The sequence below is a fragment of the Terrapene carolina genome, unplaced genomic scaffold (assembly GCF_002925995.2).
Source record: "Terrapene carolina triunguis isolate 2854851 unplaced genomic scaffold, T_m_triunguis-2.0 Scaffold96, whole genome shotgun sequence".
NCBI classification, from domain to species: Eukaryota; Metazoa; Chordata; order Testudines; family Emydidae; genus Terrapene; species Terrapene triunguis.
In genome coordinates this window covers 18,444,588-18,467,796 of record NW_020664447.1, presented here as the reverse complement: position 1 = coordinate 18,467,796, position 23,209 = coordinate 18,444,588, and positions in this window count along the sequence as shown.

Genomic DNA, 23,209 nt, shown 5'->3' with positions numbered 1-23,209 from the left:
AAACTTCAGTTCGAACATTCTTTGTATTTAGACATTTCCTTGCAGCATTTGCAACTTAAATGAATCGCTTTACTCCTGCACAAGAACCAGGAAGTGAAACTTATGAGTCTGTTTCCTTTGGGCCAAGTTGGGTGAAATGCATAAAGTAAACAAACTGCATAAAAGGTGGTAGATTTTAAATAGGTGTCATTTGTATTCCTATTAAATTTTTAAAATAGGATTTCTGACCTAACATCATCCCATTTTTTTAGTAGCGAGAAACAAAGTAAAGGAAAGATGAGGCTGACTGTGCAGCCAGGGGTGCCATAGCAACTCTGCCTCGTTCAGTGTGTCTGGTGCCTTTTGCCAATTTTTGAAAGACTATCATGGTTTTGGTGACAAATATTAGCCTGTATTCTCAAGTCTATTTCCTAGTGATCATATAGTTTTAAAAAAGAGCTACAGCTGCTCCCTACTTCAATATTAAAGTAAAAGAATATGCATCAGGTGGGAACCTACAGTGGTAGTATGGGATCAGGATGAGAGATTTAGCGGGGGATTAAATGAGAAAAGCCGAGGGACTGGGGGTGGGGTAGATCTGTAACTGTGGTAGAAAAGGCTGTCAGGTGTGTCACAGATCTGCAGTACTGTTCAACAATGATGAGTCATTCTCCCCAAATCATGAGATTTTAGAAAATAATTGATTTTTGGGGTTCTTTTTATTTGCCCTTTTGTTTTGGAGTCTTTAGCATGCACTCAGGTCACATTTTCAGGTTTTTCTGTGTTCATGAGGACTAGAAATTTACTCTACCCCTCACCCTCCCTCCCACCCCCAAAGAAAGCTGAGATTCTCACCTAATCACAGGATTCCACAGACTGTGGCCTTAAGAGAAGTTTCCATATCATGAGACTTGTGATAAAATGGCTAGTTGACAACACTGCATTCAGTTGGAGGGATGTTGACCAGTGGAGCTGGTCATTTCTTTTTTGGAGACAAGATTCTCATCTAGAATTGCAGCTCCAGTGGTTTTGTAGCCATGGTGCCAGTGCCTTTAAGAATACAACAGACTGTTAGGAATGCCATGCACAAATAAGATACAGAGCAAAAATAAATCAATCCCTGACTCTGTCACTAATACCTATCTGTAGCATCAGATAAGCATGAGCACAAGACCAAAATATAAGGTACCAAAGGGGGTGAGGAATATGTGTTAAAGATTTGCTCCTCTACCCTTGCCCTTACCCAAAGTCAGGCCTTGTTACTTTCAAATTTAATACAACTATTAACACTGCCTATGCTTTTAACTATGTAATGACAGCTATCCAAGCCCCTAATTTTTGATGCTTACAGTTACCATAAGGAAGAAAAAGGGTGAGTTTCCATTGATCTCTCTTCTTTGATGTCTGATTAAACCTATTATTTTGTTTGATGATTCTCTCCACCCACAAAACTCTTAAAACTCTCTGAGCTCACGCAACCTATAATCTAGTCTCTCTTGGATGCCAAAAGCTTTAATGCTAGCTCTGCACAAGCATAGCCTTGCCACTGAAAATGAAGCATCTTGGAGACAAGGACATTTTCAGGCTCCTGGGACAGTGACTCTACCAAGCGTTCTGGTAATTTAGCTAGTGATTGAGCTATTTGAATGACCCATCTCAGTGAGCTGAGCTCCATAAAACTACAGCTCAATTTTCTTCAGGTTTTAAGAGGGGCCTGAGCTGCAAAATGTGTGTCCGAATCCAGTCTTTTCCAACATTTTGTACCTGTTTCTCCCCTACCAATAAATAACTGTCTTCTTTTAGCCTGGTCAGTATAGCTCTATGGGGAAAACAAATTCAAAGAGACATTAGTGAGATGTGTAAAGATTCTATATTGGGTCCAGCCTGGTTAACCCTATGGTCAATGGTCTGTGTAACCACGTGAGATTGGGATTTTGGTCCAAAATGGGGTCCCTTGGTACACAGGCAGGGCTTGGAAGTGCTCTTAAGGGAGCATTCCCCAGTACTGGGGAGAGAGTTACTTGTACCATCTAACTGAAGTAGGAATGGTGCTGATGGTCTCTGGGAGCCCTTAGATAGGTAGAACTTTGAGTGGGAAGTAACAATGAGGAGAATGCTGGGGCCCTTCAGAGACAGATGGGGAACATCTTTCCAATAACCCCTAAAAGGGTTAGTTGGAAGAACTTTCAGAAGGTTTGTTGTTTTCATTTTTGTTATGGGAAAATTTGACCTTTCTGTAACACAAACTAATACTTATAACTGAAATACTGAGTCCATTGAACCTGTCACTTCTAGTAAACAGAAGAAGCCTGAGCTATAGGTGTGTATAAGAAAGTCACGTTCTGAGCACAGGGCTGGATTCAGCAATAGCTAGTCTCTAATCCCAGCTCTAATATGGACACATTCTGTGACCTTGGAAAAGTCACTTAAACTCTCTTAGACTCTATTTCCCTTGTAAAATGGGGATAATACCACTGACCTAGTATGTCTCACAGGGCATGATGAGGCTAGCTTTTGCTAAGGGCTTTGAAAGAAAAATTCTATATAGTTGATTTATTCTTCAAAAATGTTCTGCCCACCCCCCAGCCCAATGATAGCTGGGAAATGGCTGTGTTGGTGTCTTTTTGTTTCCTTCCTTTCACCTACAGCACTTGCAACTGAATAAACAGCACTGCACTTTCATGTCTGTGGCACCCAGCTGCTGCTTGGAGCTTACTGAGCTGCTGTTCAGCCACCAGTACAGTCATTAAAGGCATTTAATGCAGGCTTCCAAATCAAGTAGCTATTTAAAGCCCCACTGTTTTGGCCACTGACTATAGCACAAGCACTGCAGCTCACAGATCAGCTCTGTGCGCTTCTTCAGTCTCCTTATCTGTTCTCTTCCCTCAGCACGAGCAGAAAAGGAGAGAATGTTGTGCTGCCAGACCCCACGTGCTTTCCCCCCTGCAGCAGAACTGGAGTAGAAAACCTCAAGATAGGTCTCACATAACTTGGGGGTTGGTCTTGATAAGAAACTATCATGGTTGACAGGTCCCAAAATTTAATTGGTATCAAAATTAATTTGGTTTACAATTAGTCCGCTGTCACCTTCCCTGCCCTGAATTACTGGAACTTCAAAGACACTCCCAAAATTGTGGACAGCAACTCTGTGAAAATCCCAGCATTGGAGCTGGATGACCTGCCAGCAGCAAACTCTGAGTATTGGTTTGCCTGTGATTATTCCCTGTGTTTTTCCATGGCTCTGTCATGCCCCTCTCCTTCTCCTCCTCTTTCATGTGAGCAGGCAGGCAATTGCAATTCATGGATTGTTTCCATTTCTGTTTCAGCTCCCTGCCAAGCTCACAGGAGCGAGGAAAAGCACCATGTACAAATACACAGCTGTCAGAACAAACCGAGGGTCGACATTTTTGCATGGTCAGGTGACCCAGTTCAAGAACGGGAATTTTTCTCAGTGTTGCAGTCTTTTTGGGGGGCGCACCCAGATTTTTTTTCCAGTAATGGGGGACAGGAGTGTAATCTTGTTTGCAGTGTTGTTCTAGCTATATTGGTCCCAGGATATATGAAAGACAAGGTGGGTGAGGTAATACCTTTTATTGAACCAACTTCTGTTGGTGGAAGGGACAAGCTTTTGAGCTTCAGAGAGCTCTTCTTCAAGTCTGGAGAAGAAAACTAGTGTTCAAACTAAAGACAAGATGGGACAGATTGTAAAATATAAGTAGTTCACACATGTTGTAGGAGCCCACTTGAAATGAAGTGGGCAATCTGCATTCATAGGATAATGGAGGTGGGTAGTAGCAGGCAGCAAGGTGTATTACTAGTTATTGTAAGGGGCCATAACCAGTGTCTCTGTTAAGTTCATATTTTGTAGTGTCCAGCAGAATTATTACTTTCCAGTCATAAGAACATAAGAATGGCCATAATGGATCAGACCAATGGTCCAACTAGTCCAGTATAATGTCTTCTGACAGTGGCCAGAGCCAGATGCTTCAGAGGCAGTGAACAGAACAGGGCATTTATTGAGTGATCCATTCCCCTGTCATCCAGTTCCAGTTTCTGGCAGTCAAAGGTTTAGGGACACCCAGAGCATGGGGTTGTGTCCCTGACCATCTTGGCTAATAGCCATTGATGGATCTGTCCTCCATTAACATGTCTATTTCATTTTTTAACCAGTTGTTCTTTTGGCCTTCATAATATCCCCGGCAACAAGTTCCATAGGTGGACTGCATGTTGTATGAAGAAGTACTTCCTTTTGTTTGTTTTAAACCTGTTGCCTATTCATTTCATCTGATGACTCCTAGTTCTTGTGTTACGTGAAGTGGTAAATAACACTTCCTTATTCACTTTCTCCACGCCACTCATGATTTTATAGACTTCTATCATATCCCCCCTTAGTCATCTCTTTTCTAAGCTGAACAGTCCCAGTCTTTTTAATCTCTCCTCTTATGGAAGCTGTTCCATACCTCTAATAATTTTTTTTGTTTGCCCTTCAATTCTAATGCATCTTTTTTGAGAAGGGGTGACCAGAACTGCACACAGTGTTCAAGGTGTGGGCATATGGATTTTTATGGTGTAATTATGATATTTTCTGTCCTTTTTATCTGTTCTTTTTAATAATGATTTCTAACATTCTGTTAGCTTTTTTGACTGCTGCTGCACATTGAGCAGATGTTCTCAGAAAACTATTCATGATGATTCTAAGATCTCTTTCTTGAGCGGTAACAGCAACTAATTTGGACCTCATCATTTTGTATGTATACTTGGGATTATCTTTTCCAATGTGCATTACTTTGCACTTATCAACATTGCATTTCATCTGCTGTTTTGTTGCCCAGTCTCCCAGTTTAGTAAGATCCCTTTGTTACTAACTCTTCAGTCAGTTTTGGACTTAACACAAAATTACTCTAGATAGTTATCTGCAAACTTTGCCACTTCACTGTTTACCCCTGTTTCAGCTCATTTTATGAATATGTGGAACAGCACAGGTCCCAGGACAGATCCTGCTATTTATCTCTCTCCACTGTGAAACATGAAATTTATTTCTATCCTTTGTTTCTTATCTTTTAACCAGTTACTGATCACGAGAGGACCTTCCATCTTATCCCATCATTACCTACTTTGTTTAAGAACCTTTGGAGAGGGACCTTGTCAAAGGCTTTCTGAAAGTCCAAGTGCATTATATCAATGAGATCACCCTTGTCTAGCTGATACCTTGTCTTTGATACCCTCAAAGAAGTCTAATAGAGTGGCGAGGCAAGATTTCCCTTTACAAATGCCGTTGATTCTTCCCCCAACATATTGTGTTCATCTAGGGTTCTGATAATTTTGTTCTTTACTATAGTTTCAACCAATTTGCCTGTTACTGACATTAGGCTTACTTGCCTGTAATTGCCAGGATTGCCTCTGGAGGCTTTTTTCAGTGTCACATTAGCTATTCTCCAGTTATCTGGTACAGAGGCTGATGTAAGTGATAGGTTACATACCACAGTTAACAGTTGTGTAGTTTAATATTTGAGTTTCCTCAGAACTCTTGGGTGTTTAATTTATTAATTTGTTCCAAAACCTCCTTTATTGATGCTTCAATCTAGGATAGTTCCTCAGATTTGTCACTAAAAAGAATGGCTCAGGTGAGGGAATTTCCCTCACATCCTCTGCAGTGAAGACTGATGCAAGGAATTAATTTACCTTTTGTGCCTCAGCTTGTCATCTTTGAGTGCTCCTTTTAGCACCTTGATCGTCTAGTGATTGTTTGGCAGGATTCCTGCTTCTAATGTTCTTAAAAAAATTGTTGTTAGTTTTTGTCTTTTGCTAGTTGCTCCTGAAATTCTTTTTTGACCTGCCTAATTATACTTTTACATTTGATTTGCCAGAGTTAATGTTCCTTTCTATTTTCCTCAGTAGGATTTAACTTCCATTTTTTAAAGGATGCCTGTTTGCTTCTAGTGCCTCTTTGCTGTTTAACCATGAAGGGATTATTTTTTTGGTCTTCTTACTGGTTTTTTAATTTGGGAGTATACATTTAGTTTGAGCCTTTATTATAGTGTTTTTAAATAATTTCCATGCAGTTTGCAGGCATTTTGCTCTTGTAACTATTCCTTTTAATGTCCGTCTAACTAGCTTCCTCCTTTTGTTGTAGTTTCCTTTTTTGAAGTTAAATGCTACTGTGATGGGTTTCTTTGGTATCTTTTCCCTGCCCCCACCCCAAGAATGTTAAATTTAAATATATTTTGGTTCCTATTACAGAGCAGTTCAGCTATACTCACCTCTTGGACCAGATCCTGTGCTTCACCTAGGACTAAATCAAAAATTGCCTCTCCTCATGTGGGTTCTAGGATTAGCTGCTCCAGGAGGCAGTAATTAAGCTAATCTTTTAAAGGTGTTGTGCAGGTTTCCTTTGAGGATGAAGACTGAGAGGTCAGATATAGCTGATAGCTTTTTGAAAAGTGTCCACCCAAAAGTGAGGTGGTGTTTTTTGTCTTTTATCATTTTTCTGTGCGAGTTCATGAGAGTGTAGTAACTGTCTATTTTCACCCACGTAGATGATGTTGGGGCATTTGATGAACATGTTGTGATAGGCATGTGTTGTACCCATGGATCTTGAAAGTTGTGTTTGGGGGGGGTATTGATCGTCATAGCGGTGGAGATAAATTTGCAGGTTTTGCATCTGTTGATCTGGCAGGGTTTGGTGTCACTTTTGAGTTGGTGTGTCCTGGCCTACAGGGAACTTGCTTCTGATGATGAGCTTGGTGAAGCCAGAAGAGTGGGTTCAGGAAAGATTTGTCTCAGGATGTGGTCCCCATCAAGTACGGGTTGTATTGTTGGTGGTACCCCATGTAGGGTAGTACATGAGAAGTAGAGGTTTGCGGACAGTGGCGTTTTTTCTTTTTTCTGTGTTGAATCCGGTTCTCCTGGGGTATTTGGGTGTCCCGTTCCATGATGTGATCTGTTTCTTTGGTGTAGTGTCCTTTTCTTTGGTGAAGTGTGTCCTTTTTTGGTTAATTGTGTTAAGGTTCATATCCTAGACTTTCTGTTTGAAGCATATTCTGTGGTATCTGAGTGCCTGGCTATAAAGAATAGATATTTTTGTGTCTTTGGGGTAGTTACTGGATCTGTGGGGGTAAATGTGGTGATTGGGTGGGTTTCTTGTATGTAGTTGTGTTTAGGGTTCCATTGTTGAAGCTCATTGTGGAACTTGATACTGGTGTGGGAGTATACTAGAGAGTTTGATGCATGGGTGATGGTGGTTGAAGTTGTGGTGGAAATCTGAAGGAGTTTAGGTTGTCTGTCCAGAGGATGAAAATACCATCAGTGTATCTCAAGCATCACTGATTTTGTGGTATATTTTCCAAGAAATTCTTCCTCTAGGTGGCCCATGAAGAGATTGGCATATTGGGGAGCCATCCATGTACCCATGCCTGTTCCCACAATTTGGGCAAAGTGTTTGTTTTAAATGTAAAGTTGTTATTGATGAGTTTGGCGATGCATTTGGGGTGGATTTCTGAGCATTGTTTATCATCTTGTAGACAATGGCCTCCCTGAATATCTACAAGACAAAGGACAACACTCAAAAATCCCCTCTAACTCATTGCCCAATTCATCCATATCGTGTGGTCTCATGCATCCTGTGTGAACCCCTTATGCTTAACAATTTGTCCCATCTTGTATTTAGCTTGGACACTCTAGTTTCCTTCTCCAGACCTGAAGAAGAGCTCTGTTGAGCTTGAAAGCTCGTCACTTCCCCTAGCTGCAGTTGGTCCAGTAAAATATATTATCAGGAGTGTAATTTGGCAGTTAGAGAAGGTGACTGGAAGGCAGGAATCCTGGGTTCTGTTTCCGATTTCCTACTGGCTCACTGGATGAACTTGGCCAAGTCATTTGGGGCTAGACTGTGTGATTAGCACACATCCTGAAAGTTATGGCGCTGAGCTGAGGCAAAGGGAGTTCCCAAGGGGGTTGTGTTTCAGGGCAGTGCAGTCTCTCTCCCTTATCTCCCTGACAGGGAGTACGTCCCTTAGGATTCTATCCTGTTCTATCCTACATAGGATCTTATACCATGTTCATCATCATAGCATCTGTGCACCTTCCAGTAGTGCATTAATCCACATGGTTTCACATGATGGGACAGCCTTCTTCCTTTGGTACACACAGCTAGCTCTGCGGAACAATGCTCTGTGCCGGTGGCTGTGCCTGCTCCTCAAACTTCATACACCCTTTGAGGTGCAGCCTTTGTGATCTCCTGAGTAGTACAAAGACTGCAACTGAGGCCTGTCTTTTCATAGCGGGGGCAAAATGTGAAAGTCGTCTTGTCACCACAGCATCATCCCACAATGTAACCCTTCTCTGTACCTCCATTTAATACATCTTTCAGAATGGGTATAAAAGTACTAATCATTATTGTAGAGGATACTCAAAATATGTAGAGTATTTTGAGCACCTTGTGTAAAAGGACAGATAGCAATGCAAAACTGTACAACAGGTTTTCTGTAGACCCCATAGTATAAATCTGGGGGCCATTCATACTGCTCTCTTTCCCTGCTTCTCCCGCTCTTTTAAAAAACAATTCTACTTAGCTGAGCTCATCTGTGACTCTCGGAAGCTGGTATAGCTCATTCTGATGAGAATATTTGCTCCTTCTTTCCCTTTATGACTTTTTCCCTGCCTCAAAGGTGCACACAGTGTATTTTAGCTGTTCAACAAACTGATTTTCTGGTACTCTTCACTATCACTGAAGTAACTGGACCTTTTGCTTGTATGTTGTTTTGTGATCAGAGAGCACCTCCTATACGATATGACCATTACTATTTAGCTGACAGAAGTCTTCCACCTCCACTCATGACTGAGATAAGAGTTTGTTGTATAAAATGAAAAGAAAAATTACAATTGGACATATCAAGGTAAGAATAATATTGTAAAATTCTCCAAAAATATAAATGGGTCAGTTTTCCCCTCCTAGAGTTTGTGTAGCTCCCATTAAAATAAATGGGAGTGGTAAAGGCAGATATATAATTCTGCTATGAAGTGCTTAATATTTGGAGAAAAGTAAAGGACGAGTAGTATGTGTTACAGGAAAGAGTTGCTCAAATGCATGGACCAGTCACCATTACTAGAGGAGACACTTTGGAAATATGGCTTTGAATTAATGTTACCACTGATAATATTTTTTATGATTTATTATTTAAGTTTCAAGAATATGTATTAAATGATATCCGAATTGCACTGTTCTGCATCAACTCACAAACAGCTTGGGTAGACAGAAATACGTTACTTTGCGTCAGATTTCAAAAACTAAACCAGGTCAGGGTGAGGGAAATACTTGGAGGTGAGATGTGCAAAGGAACACCTATTGGTAGAGGAAGTTTAGTAGTGATCATTCTTCCTTCTTAGTCTGTACTGTGCTAATAATCTAGCCATGGTGCTAAGGCAGTATTTACAGGGAAAGCTAACTGCTGTCACAACAGTTGTCTCTAATCTTATTTTCATGTATTTATAGTGTGTAAGGTAATGTTTGTCCTCAAGTGGGCTCTCTTGTTGGCCTCTTGGCACAAAGGGATCCTTTCATATTGACATATTATGGAGCAATACTCTTATCACCCTTAGTGCAGGGGCTGTTACTGCAGCCTTACTAGATTTCATTGAGTGAGTTTTCAGGTCGGACCTGAGAGCTCTAATTGTCTTGATTATATTCTAATAAAATTGCTTGGTGCTATGTTCAGACCCCTGCGTATCATGAACTCTAAACCGTGATGGAGCTGAAATGTAAGACAGTTTCCAACCTTGCTTTATGGTGATTCTTTTTGTATGTGACTCCATTAGTTATTTTGTATGGGGATGAAAGATTGTTTTAATATCCTGGCTCTTTGTTTCTCAGGGCTGTTTTCCCCAATCAACCAATGTCCTTAGCTACTGGATTTGCTTCCACATCATTACAGAGAGAGATTAATTTTCTTTGCCTCAGTTATCTGCTTCTAGCACAGCTCCTAGCACATTCACAGCTTCAGACTTTATTTGAAACTTCTGCCCTTTTTGCTCTTGATTTATACCTGTTGAAATATGCAAGGGGAAAGAGGATATATTTATTATGCTGTTTCAGCTCAGGCAGCTGGGAGGGTTATCTAGTGACATTTGAAACTTGAACTTTTCCACTGTCCTAAATTTGGGGCAGGAACTCAAAACACCAAGGGTTAAAAGAAAAATAAACCATAAATTGTCATGTTTTTTCCTGCCCGCATCAGAATTACCTCCATGATCCTCCCTAATTTTCACCTTATTTGTCTGTGACTCAGTTGTGCTTTAAACAGAACGCATCCAATCAATGCAGATTTCCACATGAAAAGAGACAGCTGTTAACGTTTGTTTTTATAGCTTTATATTTTTGTTTTTATTCTTCAATGGCTACAATTCCCTCCCAGAAGCCTGACAATATTTTTTCCCTAATGATTTTGTCTTTTTCCACTTGGCAAACTTTAATTCCCTGCCCCACTTCCAACCTCTCCCCTGCTGTGCTTTGTACAGAGATTAAATTAACATGGTTGTTTTGTTTAGCTACTACATCGTCAGTTTGCATAGTTCTCCCTGGTATGTCAAAACACCTTTGTTTATGGGCCAGCCTGGAGGGTCGATGTCTGCTGTATAGATCAGGAAGTTACTAATACGCTATTTTTTGTGAACCACGTTAAAAATAGTAGCTGTTTAAAAAAAATCTTGCTAATGGAGAGGTGATTTTTTTAAAACATTCTTTTTTACTGCAGTGAATTTAGGCTGTTGAAAATTGCCAGATTGACCAACCCCAGAGAATAAGGCCTCTTACTTAAGCACTGAACAGAATCAATAGCAGCAGAGCTTCCCCATGCTATCGGGACGTATACGGTACATCTACACTGCAAGCAGCAGCCCACGGCAGTGAGTCTCAGAGCTGGGGTCTTGCGGAGCTCCTGCTACCGTGCTAAAAATAGCTGTGTAGACATTCGGGCTCTGAAGCCCACCCCCTCCCTTGGCTTCAGGTAGGAGGAGGAAAAACCCTCAGACAAACAGGTTCTGCAGAGAAAACCCTAAGTACAGCCAAGCTTGTGGAGAAAACTTAAACTAAGTTTTATATTTTGATTTTGTTACTGAAGTTAATAATAAATCCCAGCCCCAGGAAGTAGAAAGTTTGGACTCTATAGCATGTGTGTACTTTTTTTAGAGCAGGGTGGGAACTGCAGCTACTTACTGGCATTTTTAGACAGAAGACAAGTCTAAAGGGCAGCCGTGTCTTTGTTAGTGTTTGTATATAATAGATTGTCATGCACCCAGCAAAACTTTCAAAAAGTGCATGAGATCCTTAATGTTCTGCTAATCTAGCTTTGGTATATAATTTAATATGGTGCTCCAAAGCATGCTAGGTTCCTCACTGTACAAAGAGAAAGACAGACCTTGCCCCAAAGTAGGGCCAGATGCTCAGTTTTCATTGAAATCAATGGAAGTACACGGATTTACAGCAGCTGAGGATCTAGGCCATCCCATTTATACAGACAAAACCAGAGAACAAGAAAACAATGGGGAGGGAGACAGATGTAGAAAGTTAAGTTGCAAACTCAACACTCAAAAGTTAAGCAATGCCAGAATTAAGGTTGCCAGTGCTACCTTTATTCAGCTCCCTTGTGAGTATGTATTATGATGCAGTCTTTAATTATATGATCACATACTAATTTTTCCACAGGACGCCTGCCTGATTAAGAGCACAGGATGGACCTGCTCTGAGGATGAATCAGGATTGTGAATCAAAGGAAGCTCTTGTCTGTAAGATCCCTGCCACATTTATTGCAAATGTCGAAAGGTGTTTAGTTAATGAGGCAAGTGGGGAATGCAGGAAGAGGAGGAGGATCTCATGGTTAAAGCAAGTCAGTGGTTCCCTGAAGAACGAGATTATCCCTGCTTCTGCCACAGAGTTCCGACTTTTCACAGGTGTTCACTAATAGAGAGTACCTCAGTTTCTGGGTTCTCAGTTTGAAACCCTGAGGTCTGATTTGCAGAAATGCTGGCTTCTCACAGCTTCAAGTGAAGTCAATGGGAGCTGTGTTTTGAACATATGAAATCCATATAGAGTTAAGTACTCTGGAAAAGTCAGGTCCTAGGTGTCTCAAATAGGATGCTCAAAATTAATGGATACCTTTTAGCTTAATCTCTTTCTGCCTCAGATTATCATCTGTAAAATGGGGATAATACTTCACAGAGTTGTGAAGGAAAATTAATGAATGATTGTGAAGCACTGATAGTGATGTATGCCATAGAAAAGCCTATGAGGAAATGAATAATTCTGTATTCAGAGCAGAGTTTGAATAACATGCAGTAAAATAGGGCATAGGGCCACCCATTGAACGATGAGAATAAAACAAAATAATGAGTAGCTATTTATTAACTGAGCATCGTCCATTCTGGACACTGAATGAGGCACTGGTCCCATGAAAAACAGCATGTGTTCATGTCATTAAAGACTGTGTCATACAGTAAAGGGGGCTGAATTAGTTCTGGCATTTCCTAACTTTTGAGTGCTTGACTTTGCAATCTTAACGTTATTTGCACACATATATCGGTACATATATTTGTGTGTGTGTAATTGCCTAGTTTTTTTTAATGAAAAACCAAAGTTCCATTATGTGGCATCATAGTTACACTTGCCTGATTCATCATCAGGATTGGAACCTGTAGAGTACACAGTCCTCTGCCCCTTGAGCTAATTGATAACAGTAGTAGGTTGTCATCCTCTATGTGGACCTGCACTAGAGGAGGAGAGACACACTTTGCCAGTGGTTTTCACAGATACTTGCTGACAGCAGAGGAATGGTGAGACTAGAAATCTTAGGTTCCATCCCAGGCTCTAGAAGGAAGTGTGATCTAGGGAGCACAAACTCTTCTATCTGTTTCCCCAAAGCTTGATCTCTTCTCCCCTGTCCCTTCCAGTCTATCCCTGTCACAATCCAGACTCTTCACACATCTGGGGTCTTGTCCCAATGTTATTTCCCCATGTCTGCCCACTCCCAGTCTCCGCTCCTCAGGCTTCATATCCCAGTCACAATCTCTTTGCCCAACCAGTCCTAATGTCTCTCTCCCGACTCGCAGTACAGTCCATAGCCACCAATTCCCAGTCACAGTTTCTCTTTTCCCACTCCCACCTCCATTCCCAGTCTCCCCTGGTTCTTTGTCCCATCTACTTCTTTCTTTCCTCCCTGGTCTGGGTCTTTTCCTTTTTGAATTTGAGTTAGGCGACCGCAGGGGAGGTCATTGAGAGCACACAAGAGACAAACTCCCTGCTCTCAGCTCCAGTGTCCAGACCCTAGCCCAGCCCAGAGCCACGAGGAGGAGCAATTGCAGGGAAAGTCCAGCTTCTCCTCTGTAGCACTGGCCTGGAACATGCTTAGTTCTGTGAGGTTGGCTCATGCATAGGAGCCGTGAGGGGTGGAGCATGCTCAGTGAGGATGGAATCTTTGACGATTTTGGCTGCTAGACTCTAAGAAGTCTTTACTGAGTGTGTGTGAAATCAGATTTTTTCAAAGGCTTATAACTTGGCCAAATTTGGGCAGATATTCACAGGAACGGCGAAAAGCACATCCCTTCCACAAAGGCCACCAGCCTGCCAAGTTTCACTTCCCTGCTCCCAAGTATGAGAGATGTTAGAACTTCGCAAGGAAGAGGTAACCACATTTTTTTTTAATGGCAAAACACCATTAAAGTTTGGCAGTTATAAACTGCTGAAGACAGGGTCTTATAATGGGAAGCGTTGGCCAGCTTTATAATGGGTCTTATAATCGAAGCGTTGGGCAGTTCTACCAGCACTATACTAATAATAACCTGGAACTCCTTTAACTAAATATTACCAGCTGGGCTGCAAGTTTCCTATCAGTAACACTTCAGTGATATAGACACCACACCACATAGCCTCCCTGAACTCCCATGTTTGAGTAGCCAGTGCTAGTGAGCTTATAGTGCTGAATTCTCATTGATTTTTCTAATGCAAGGTTAAAGCTTGGGTATTTGCCATGCTCTAATTTTTATACAGCATGCTAATTACTCTTTTGAATTCAAAATGCTTGTTCAGCACAATGGAAAAAAAATCTAAAATGACATTGTGATGCTGTATTGTGAATAGCCTCCAATCTTTTCCAGTTTACATAGAAATCCTGGTCTAGTTTTCTTAGGCCTAATTGAACATCAATCACATTTTTATTAAGTTTACAGCGCGCACACATGCTCCACCTTACTTATTTTCTCATTGTACCAGCAAGGATGCTGTCCAAAAGAGGTGGTTTTTTTCATAACACAGTATTGGAATTAGGAGGGAAAATTTGGAAGTGGATGCAGCTGTCTGAAGATGAAAAGAAAGCACCAAACAGAAATGCAGAATGTTTAGCACTTAATTCCCAACTTTATTTTTTTTTAAGCAAACACAACTGAATTGGATTGAGCTGGGCATTAGATTTTACTGCAGACCCAAAGCCTAAATATTTGGAAGGATTTATGCATGATGACACCCCAATGTACAATGGTTCTGTTCTGGTTGGGAATCCTAAGGCAAATGGTTGGCAGGCCAGACTGTGGGGAATGTTGCATGTAAGGTAGAAAACTCTGCTACTCCCCAGTAAATATTATTATTTCAGTTTTAATAATAATACTTCTTAATACTTCATCTTTAAATTGCTGTACAAACATTAATCCTTACAACAAGCCCATGAGATAGGTTAGTGTGCCATGTATACCAGCTCTACAGATGGGGAAACTCAGGCAGAGAAAGGTTAAGTAACTTGAGCGAGGTGATTGCTGGAGTCCATTGCAGAGCTAGGATTCAAAGTCAGGAGTTTCTGTCTCCCTGTCCTGTGCTCAGACCACTAGATCATGCCTGTTCACATAAACATTTTGTAATTGCAGTTCACCACCTTGATCAATTGGTCCTTCAGCCCTCATATAGATTGCGCACATCACAACACGTCTTCCATTCTTCTCTTATCCTGGCCTTGCTTCTCTGTGTGGCCATGTAAGGTACAGCAGTAATTGCAGTTAGCTCAAAAAAATTACTAGGACCGACTCTCGTTTTAGTTACAGTGAGGGAAATTTCCATTAATATTACCCAAGTCACATACTAAGAGGAGAATTTAGCCTCTGGTCCAAATCCTATAGGAGTGCTATTACTGATGCAAGATAACATATCTTTAAAGATTATTTTTTAAATGTCCTATATATATTTCACACCCTAATTTATTGATGCCACTGGAATAGCATATTTTAGATCCATAACACTGGTGCATTCTCACAGAGCATCTCTTGCACCCTTCCATCTGGTTATTAATATGTTTCTCACTGACTGCTTTTTCAATGGATTCCAACTACGTAACCCTTTTCTGTTGCTAAAAAAGAGATATATGGATGGTTCTGGTATGGATCAAGCTCCTCTGGAAGCAAGGGATTCAAAGCAGTATTAGTGATCCAATCAGATAGCAAAGATACTTCAGTGATGAATTTGGTATGATTGCTAGATAGAAACATCATTGTGGAACATTGTTAACAGTAGGTTTTGTGTTTTGCCAATTAGATTTCAGACTGAGTTAAATACCCATCTGTTTTTGAGAGGGGAGGAATCTACTTCAAAGTAATTCTTAGCAGATAAAAGAAATTTTGAATTTCAGCTCTTGTAGCATCAATAGTACGTCCCTTTTTAGGTGACTTATCGGGGTACAATCCAGACTAGTGGGGGGTGGGCTGTGTCACCTGTGTCCTGTAACCTGGGGTGCCTTGCAATGTCTTGCTCCTGTAGCTTGCCTCCAACCTGGAGTGCTCAGAAACAGCCTCCAACACACAGTTCCTTTCCAGATCTGTTTGTGTAACTGCAGCTTGCTAGCCTTGATTATACAGCAGGGTGACCCAAATATACTCCCATTCCTGGATTTCCCCCCAGAAATGTATGTCCTGTACTGCCCAGCCTTCTCCTGGATAGTCGTCTATTAGTCCTTTAAGGATATACACAACAGCTTATTATCTTAGAACTACCCAGACACTTTAACTTAAATACACTGGATCAGATAAAACAATGAAACAAATGTATTAAACTACAAAGAGACAGTTTTTAAGTGAGTACAAGCAATAAGGCATAAGTCAAAAATGGTTACAAGAAAAATAAAGATCAAATGTCTTCTAGTGCGTAACTTACCAAACTGTATTAGATTCAAGCAAAGTTTCTCACAACATGCTTCCAGCAGCATTACTGACCAAACTCTTCAGGTCAGGACTCCACCCCCAGAGTCCCCTTTGTCTTTTCAGGTGCCGAGAATGAGATGGGCAAGGAGAAAGAGGAGGTGTCTTGGGGTGTTTGCCTTTCCTTTCTATAGTTTTTAGTCACTCTTTGAAAAGCATTTCCAGCTGAGAACCAGGAGACATGCAGTCTGCTGGAAGAAGGAAATGCCATGCTGCTGCTTTGCTAAGATGCAGGACCGTACCCCCTTTCATTGCCAGAGACTGGCCACTTGATCGGTAATGGCCCATTAGCTTGGTTAACAACTGGCTGGAGCATCAGCTTGCCCTTTGTCTTTGAGAAACTGGTTTAACCACTTCCAGACTTATCTGGAAAACGTACTTCAGTCATGATTTTAGTTTATGTTCATAACTTTACCTATAATGTTGCTATATGCATTTTACCGTATTACTGACCAGCAAGTTATGAGTTTTCAAATGATAGCTCACAAGGCATACCTTGTACAAAGTTTATTACAATTGTGTGTAGGGTGTGGACATGGGTGTATTCCAACACAGCGTACTAACCTGGACATGAGTGGAGCAGAGTCTACAATTAGTCTTGACCTCTAACAAGCCGTCTTGCGTACGTTTCACATTTATTTCAGAATGGTTGATTTAGTATTCTGTTCTAGTCCGTAATGCATGGTCTGTACTTTTCATTGTGGACCAGCATGAAGGCAGCTTAATTTAGATGCTCAATGGACTGAAAAAAACTTTTTCTAACTCCAAATCAATCTAAAAAATGCTGGGACTTTTGCCACTAGGATGCAGGACTCTTCCCACCCCCCACCCCCCCAATCAAATTAGGATCCCTCTTTTCTGGATAAGAGGAGTTGGTGTCCAGTGCAAGTGTAAGTATGTCTTCTACAACTAATGTGCACCTACAAATACTGCAAGAGGAAATGTAAATACAGAAAATTGGACCTTTCAGTGCTGTGTGTCTCATTTCACTGTTTGTTTACACGCATTATGTTTTAGTCAGATCTGCTTTGGGGAAATTACAATATACAAAACTTGTGGGATGTTTTGGCATTGATAGCTCTTGTGGATATTCCATTTCAGATATATCACAGGAGTGGGTTTTATGATTCTAAATGCTACGGTTAGCATTTTGCCATTGTTAAGTCATGTGATGGGATGCTTAAGATCAAATGTAATCCACTAGGTCTGTGCAGCCAAATGTTGAGCACCATGAATTCAGCACAGCATCATGGGCAAAATGTAGATTGACAAAAAGGCTCAGAGTAGAATAATATGCCACCCTCAGTCAAAACTGTGATTAAATGTTTAAAAAACATAGCTGTTGAGGAAACCAGTCAACCATCATCATATCATCCTTTAGTTTGAGATGCAGCAAAATATTTGTATAGACACTACTCAGTAACATTGCCTTTGGTTGTGAGTGCTTAGTTTTCACATTTTTAATTTCATTATTTAATGGGTGGGGGTGGAGGTATCAGTTGTCAATTCACAAGTGGGTAGGGTTACCATATTTCAGCAAGCAAAAAAGAGGACGGGAGGAGCCCCGCCCTAGCCCCGCCCCCGTCCTGCCCTAGCTCCGCCCCTCCCCCTCCCACTTCCCGCCCCCCTCAGAACCCCCAACCCTCCCCCCCGCTCCTTGTCCCCTGACTGCCCCCCAGGACTCCACCCCCTACCTAAGCCTCCCTGCCTCTTGTCCCCTGACTGCCCCCTCCTGAGACCCTCCCCCCATCCTAACTGGCCCCCTAGGACCCTACCCCCTACCTGTACCCTGACTGCTCCAACCCTTATCCACACCCCCACCCCCAGACAGACCCCTGGGACTCCCACGCCCCATCCAACCACTCCCCACCCCCTGACAGCCCCCCCCCCAGAACCCCCCCCCCCCCCCCTCGCTCCTTGTCCCCTGACTGCCCCCTCTTGGGACCTCGGCTCCTAACTGACCTCCAGAACCCCACCCCCTACCTAAGCCTCCCTGTTCCTTATCCCCTAACTGCCCCCTCCTAAAACCCCCCCTAACTGCCCCCCAGGACCCTACCCCCTACCTGTACCCTGACTGCCCAAAACCTTATCCACACCCTCCCCCAGAAAGCCCCCCCCGAACTCCCGACCCCCCCCCGTCTCTTGACTGTCCCCTCCAGAACCTCCCTGCCCCTTCTCCGACCCCCTGGCCCCCTTGTTGTTGGCCTTCACCTAATGTCTATGTGAGCTTGCTCAGGAACGGCTCCGTTCGTCCCGGCAGGCTGGCTGGCAGGGGAGAAGGAGCGGGGGAGGAGCTCCAGACTGCCGGAGGCGATCTGCGAATGCAGGGAGGGATCGCTGCTGCAGGGGGAGGAGGGGGGCTCTCTGGCTGTCGGAGCCTCATGTAAGTGGCACCATCCGTCCGGCTGCCCTGTTAGCCGCGCGCGCTCTGCGTGGGGGGGGGGAGAAGTCCGGACATTTATAAATTCCCCCCGGACGCTATTTTTAGCTCGAAAATCCGGACATGTCCGGGGGAATCCGGACGAATGGTAACCCTACAAGTGGGAAACAGGAAAGGTAAAAGATAAGTGAGCACAAAAAGCAATTCTTCAGATCCAGAAAGCAACTGGCCATTGGGCCCTGCAGTGCCCACAGCTGTGAACATCCTGATTTGGGGGAAGTGGAACTGGAAAAAAGAAAAAGAAAAGAATGCAACCCAGCTTTCATTGAAAAACAATTTCTAACCCTTTTCTTTGCAAGGAGATCTTGAAAACTTCAACCAATGTAAATTGATTACAAATGTTGAAAGGTACAAGCAAAGCATTTTCAGGTAAAATGAGTCAGATACATTAGGGTGCATCCCTCTCCGAAATCCCTACTAGGCGTGGTAGTATAATTATGATGGATAGGGGTTGGTTACATTTGGAGAGAGGGCGGCAAAAATTGTTTTACAGGCCGGCTATGCCATCACATTCATCCGAGACAGTGAGCTAGAGGCTCATGTCATGCATGTAAATTCAGAGTAAATCCACTGAAGTTTCTAAGTGAAATCCTGGCCCCATTGAAATCAGTGGCAAAACTCTCATTTACTTCAATGGGTCCAGGAATTACATGGCCAGTGTCTTTTGAAGTTGCATTTTCATTTTCTGTAAAAGTTACAGCATCATCCAGTGTTACTTAAAGGAGCTCTGGAGACACTCAGGCAAATGTCCTAACAATATCTTTTGCATAAACCCCATAAAGCTCTCTGTTTCTTTTTCCATCATTGTTGATTATCCAGGTATTTGAGAGAGTCTTTCTACACATTTCTCTCTAAATAGCCTTCTCCACTTTCCTGCTTCATTCAGCATTCACCGATCCAATGTTTGTAAAATCACAGTTCATCACCATGGAACGGTATGATGTGCAGCAAGCAACTTCCAGCTGAGCATAACTCCCAGTGGCTGTGCTAGGGGAGACTTTCCTTTTTTGGGGCTCCTACGGAAGAGCTGTTACCTACTGATTAAGAAGGTCCAGGGTTTGAGTCTTGGCTATGGAACATGAAGGATGTACACTTGGCAAGTCCAGGATGTGGGGGACTCTGCTAATTGTGCTCGAGTATCTGGCTGCCAATTGGCAAGTATAACAGGAAGCATTTGTGATGGCTCAAGCACTGGGCTGTGCATCATTGAATGAATTGGGCAGGAACTGTCTGAATGGACAAGAGAGCTTCTATTTAACAAAAATTCCTTGATAATCAGCAGTTCTGGGAAAGGAAATAGAGAATCAGTGCTTGAGAGTTTAATGGGATTTTGAGAATCTGGCCCTAAAAATGTTATAATTTATCAAATTGGCATCAGTGGAGCTATGCTGATTTATGCCAGCTGAGAATTTTCCTCTTCATTTTTTTCCTTGTATGGTGTCAGTGATGCTTTGATCTTTAGGAAACAGGGTATATCTGCGTCCTTATACTTTAAGGACTGGCCATTTTGATGGGATTTATTTGATACTTCTAGGGTTGCTAATGTGGGAGGGTTTCTGGCTCTAGGGCTAGGTTGGTATAAATGAGTGCTGCCTCTCTCTGCCAGGTTGATCTCCTTTTCCTAGCCTGTCTTCCAGATGTTCCCAGCATTAGGCCCTGACTGCTCTCTCAGGCAACAAAGCAGCTGGATTTGGTGCACATAAGCAGAGGAAGGCAAGGTTTGAGAGAAACTGTCAGGGAAACAAGACTATCAACCCGTGAGGATGGGGTTCTCTTCCAACATTTCCCAGGGAGATCTGTGGAGGTAAGAAGAACAGCAAAGGGAGTACAGGGAGGATAAGAGAGAGCATCCAAGTTTTTCAGCTCCTGTCTCTCAGATTTGACTTGATCCTGAGGGTTCTTAGGGTTAAAGGTAGTTTGATATTTGGCTCATTGTCACTTTCTTTCTGTGATGTGTGTGTTAGTGTGAGCCTAGTCACCAATGTTTTCTTAGCTTTCCCAAGCAGAGGAGGCTAGAGGCAAAGTCATGTCAGACATAAAATAACATTTAAACTAGTGCTGTGAATGGAGGGGAAAGAAGGACACATCTGTGCATAGGACAAGAATACCCAGATGTGTATCTTTTGGGAAGATGAGATTTGCAAGGATCATTCTAAAGTGTTGTATTGAAATAGTCATTCCGGATACTGTTAGAATATGGAGTCACTATAATGATTCACATCCCTGTGACGTTGCAGATCGCAAAGCACTGTATAAGCAATAATGGACAAAGCTTCACAGCTCCCCTGTGAGGTAAGTGCTGTTACCTTATTTTACATATGTGGAAATTGACTTCCTTAAGGTCAAACATGGAGTCTGGTTGAGTGCCTGGGTGTCTGTCTGGAGCCTGTTAGGAACATGATTGCGGGATATCTTCTGAGAAGACATGATCACGGGTCCAAAAATGACTGGAAGACAGTGAAATCACAGAAGTGGCTGTTGGTCAAAAGGTGCTTGGCATGGTAGCTAATATTTGTGCTGTTCATCATGTACAAGTAAAGTATTTCCAGGATTTCCACTGACTAGAGAGATCAAAAATGACCAGATAAATCGCTTAGGGAAATTTCAGGGTATTGTTGAATGGTGTTGGGTGGACCAGTTGCTTGGATGCAACTGCAATACCTGCTGTTACTGTCCTCGCTGGCACTACCAGGTGCAGAATGACCTGATATAGGATCCAATGGTCAGGAGTATTGCTCGGAGCAATGGTGGTGCCAATACCTTTACAGTGCTTCTTTTGCTATTGCAAGAAGTTTTGTGTGCAGACATGATAGGCCTGCTTTGCACCTTGTGTAGCGATTTACACTTGTGCAAAGATGATGTAAAATGCCACCATTATGATTTATTTGTTCATACCCACGTAGCAGTCATTTTGCACAGGTGTGAATGACTGCACAAAGTGCAAGGCGGTGGAGAATCAGCCTGGTAGGTGTCAAAAATATTCCAAGGGTTTGCAAAGGTGATGGTAGGATCAAAATTCTGTAGTGTAGGCAGCTTCAATGGCAGAGCTGGGAATAGATCCACGGTCTTCTAATTTCCCCTGAGCACTATACAGAGAACTCCCATGCAAAGATTGATTTCCCTGGTGCAAGACATAGGGATGCCAGATCAGATAATTCATGTACATGCCTGTTTTCTAACCACTGGGCCATGCTCCCTCCCTCAGTATCATAGCAAAAAATTGGGGCTTGATCCGCAACCCTTATTCATAGAAGCAATTCTTATTCACATGAGTCTGGACTTCAAAGGGACTTCTTTCATGAGTATGACTTGCGGTATTAGGCCCTTGGTTTTTAAATAACATGACAAAACATTGATTTAACTATTAAAAATGCCTGCAAGCCAAAAATAGGCCTTGGCAGAATTCCACTGAAGTTAATGGAATTATGCCAGAGATGACTTTGCCTACAGTCCATAGGAAAACTAGTCTTCTGGCAACTGTAAATTTTGAAAAGAGAGCTTTTGCGGGAACAATTTTGGTGGCAGATGATGACATTTTAGGTAGTTTTACACAGACTTAAGTGATTAGGCTGAGATTTGAGAGAGTTCCATAAATGACTCAAGGAAAAAGAAAATATTGATGATGGTATCTTTAACCTGGTGAATGAGTTAAGCTCAATCATCATTGCTGAATTATCAGCACACTTAGCCAAGGCATTATTATTATTATTTATTATTTTTACTTTTTCTGATTCCCCTTTCACTTACACTGGTGCAACTCTGTCGCCTTCATTGAAGAAGAAGATTTTCACTAGTGAGAGAAGATTCAGACTCACTGTTTGTAAAATGTCCTATAAGGAGAATGAAAAAGGAACATAAAATCCCTGCACATTGTGTCCATTTATGTATGTCAGATTTTGATTGTCATTCCCCCCACGCCCCCCACCCTTGTGTTTTGGATGGAGCTGAAATCAACACAGCTGTTTGTGTTTAACAATTGCATATCATAAAGCTTCTTGTTATGCCTGAAACATCCTGGTGCACCAGCATCAGCGTTTGCTTTCCACTCAAGTCTGAGGACGGTGCTTCTTGGTTAATCTATGCTGCACCAGCAGCAGAGGGAGCCCCAAAACATGAATTTTATATAGGTCTGACAGAAATAACATCTCTTTCGGTTTCTTAGGGTCCAGTTGGATCCACTGTAGGAAACTTGATTTTTTTTTTCTGTTCACTGATTTGTTTTTGCAAACATATATGTTAAGAATAGGGCTAGTCAAAATATTTTTCACTGGAAGATTGGGTTTTCAGATAAGTGAAATTTTTCACTAAAAATGTCTTTTTCCCCTCCCACAGAAAATGTATTTATTTATGTCAAATAATCAGATGCCTGAAAAGCAAAATACTTCAGCCAAAAGCTACACTATTTTGATTTGGAAATGCAGCTGCGGTGCCTCATGGGATTTGTAGCTCAGTTGCCTTGTGTTCTCATTGTCCTCTGTGGAGATACCATAGCCAAAGACCGCTCCCCTCTGCAAGAGAGAAGACCATCATGGGAGATGTTGTCCAATCAGAGAACTCAGTCTCTAGAGAAGA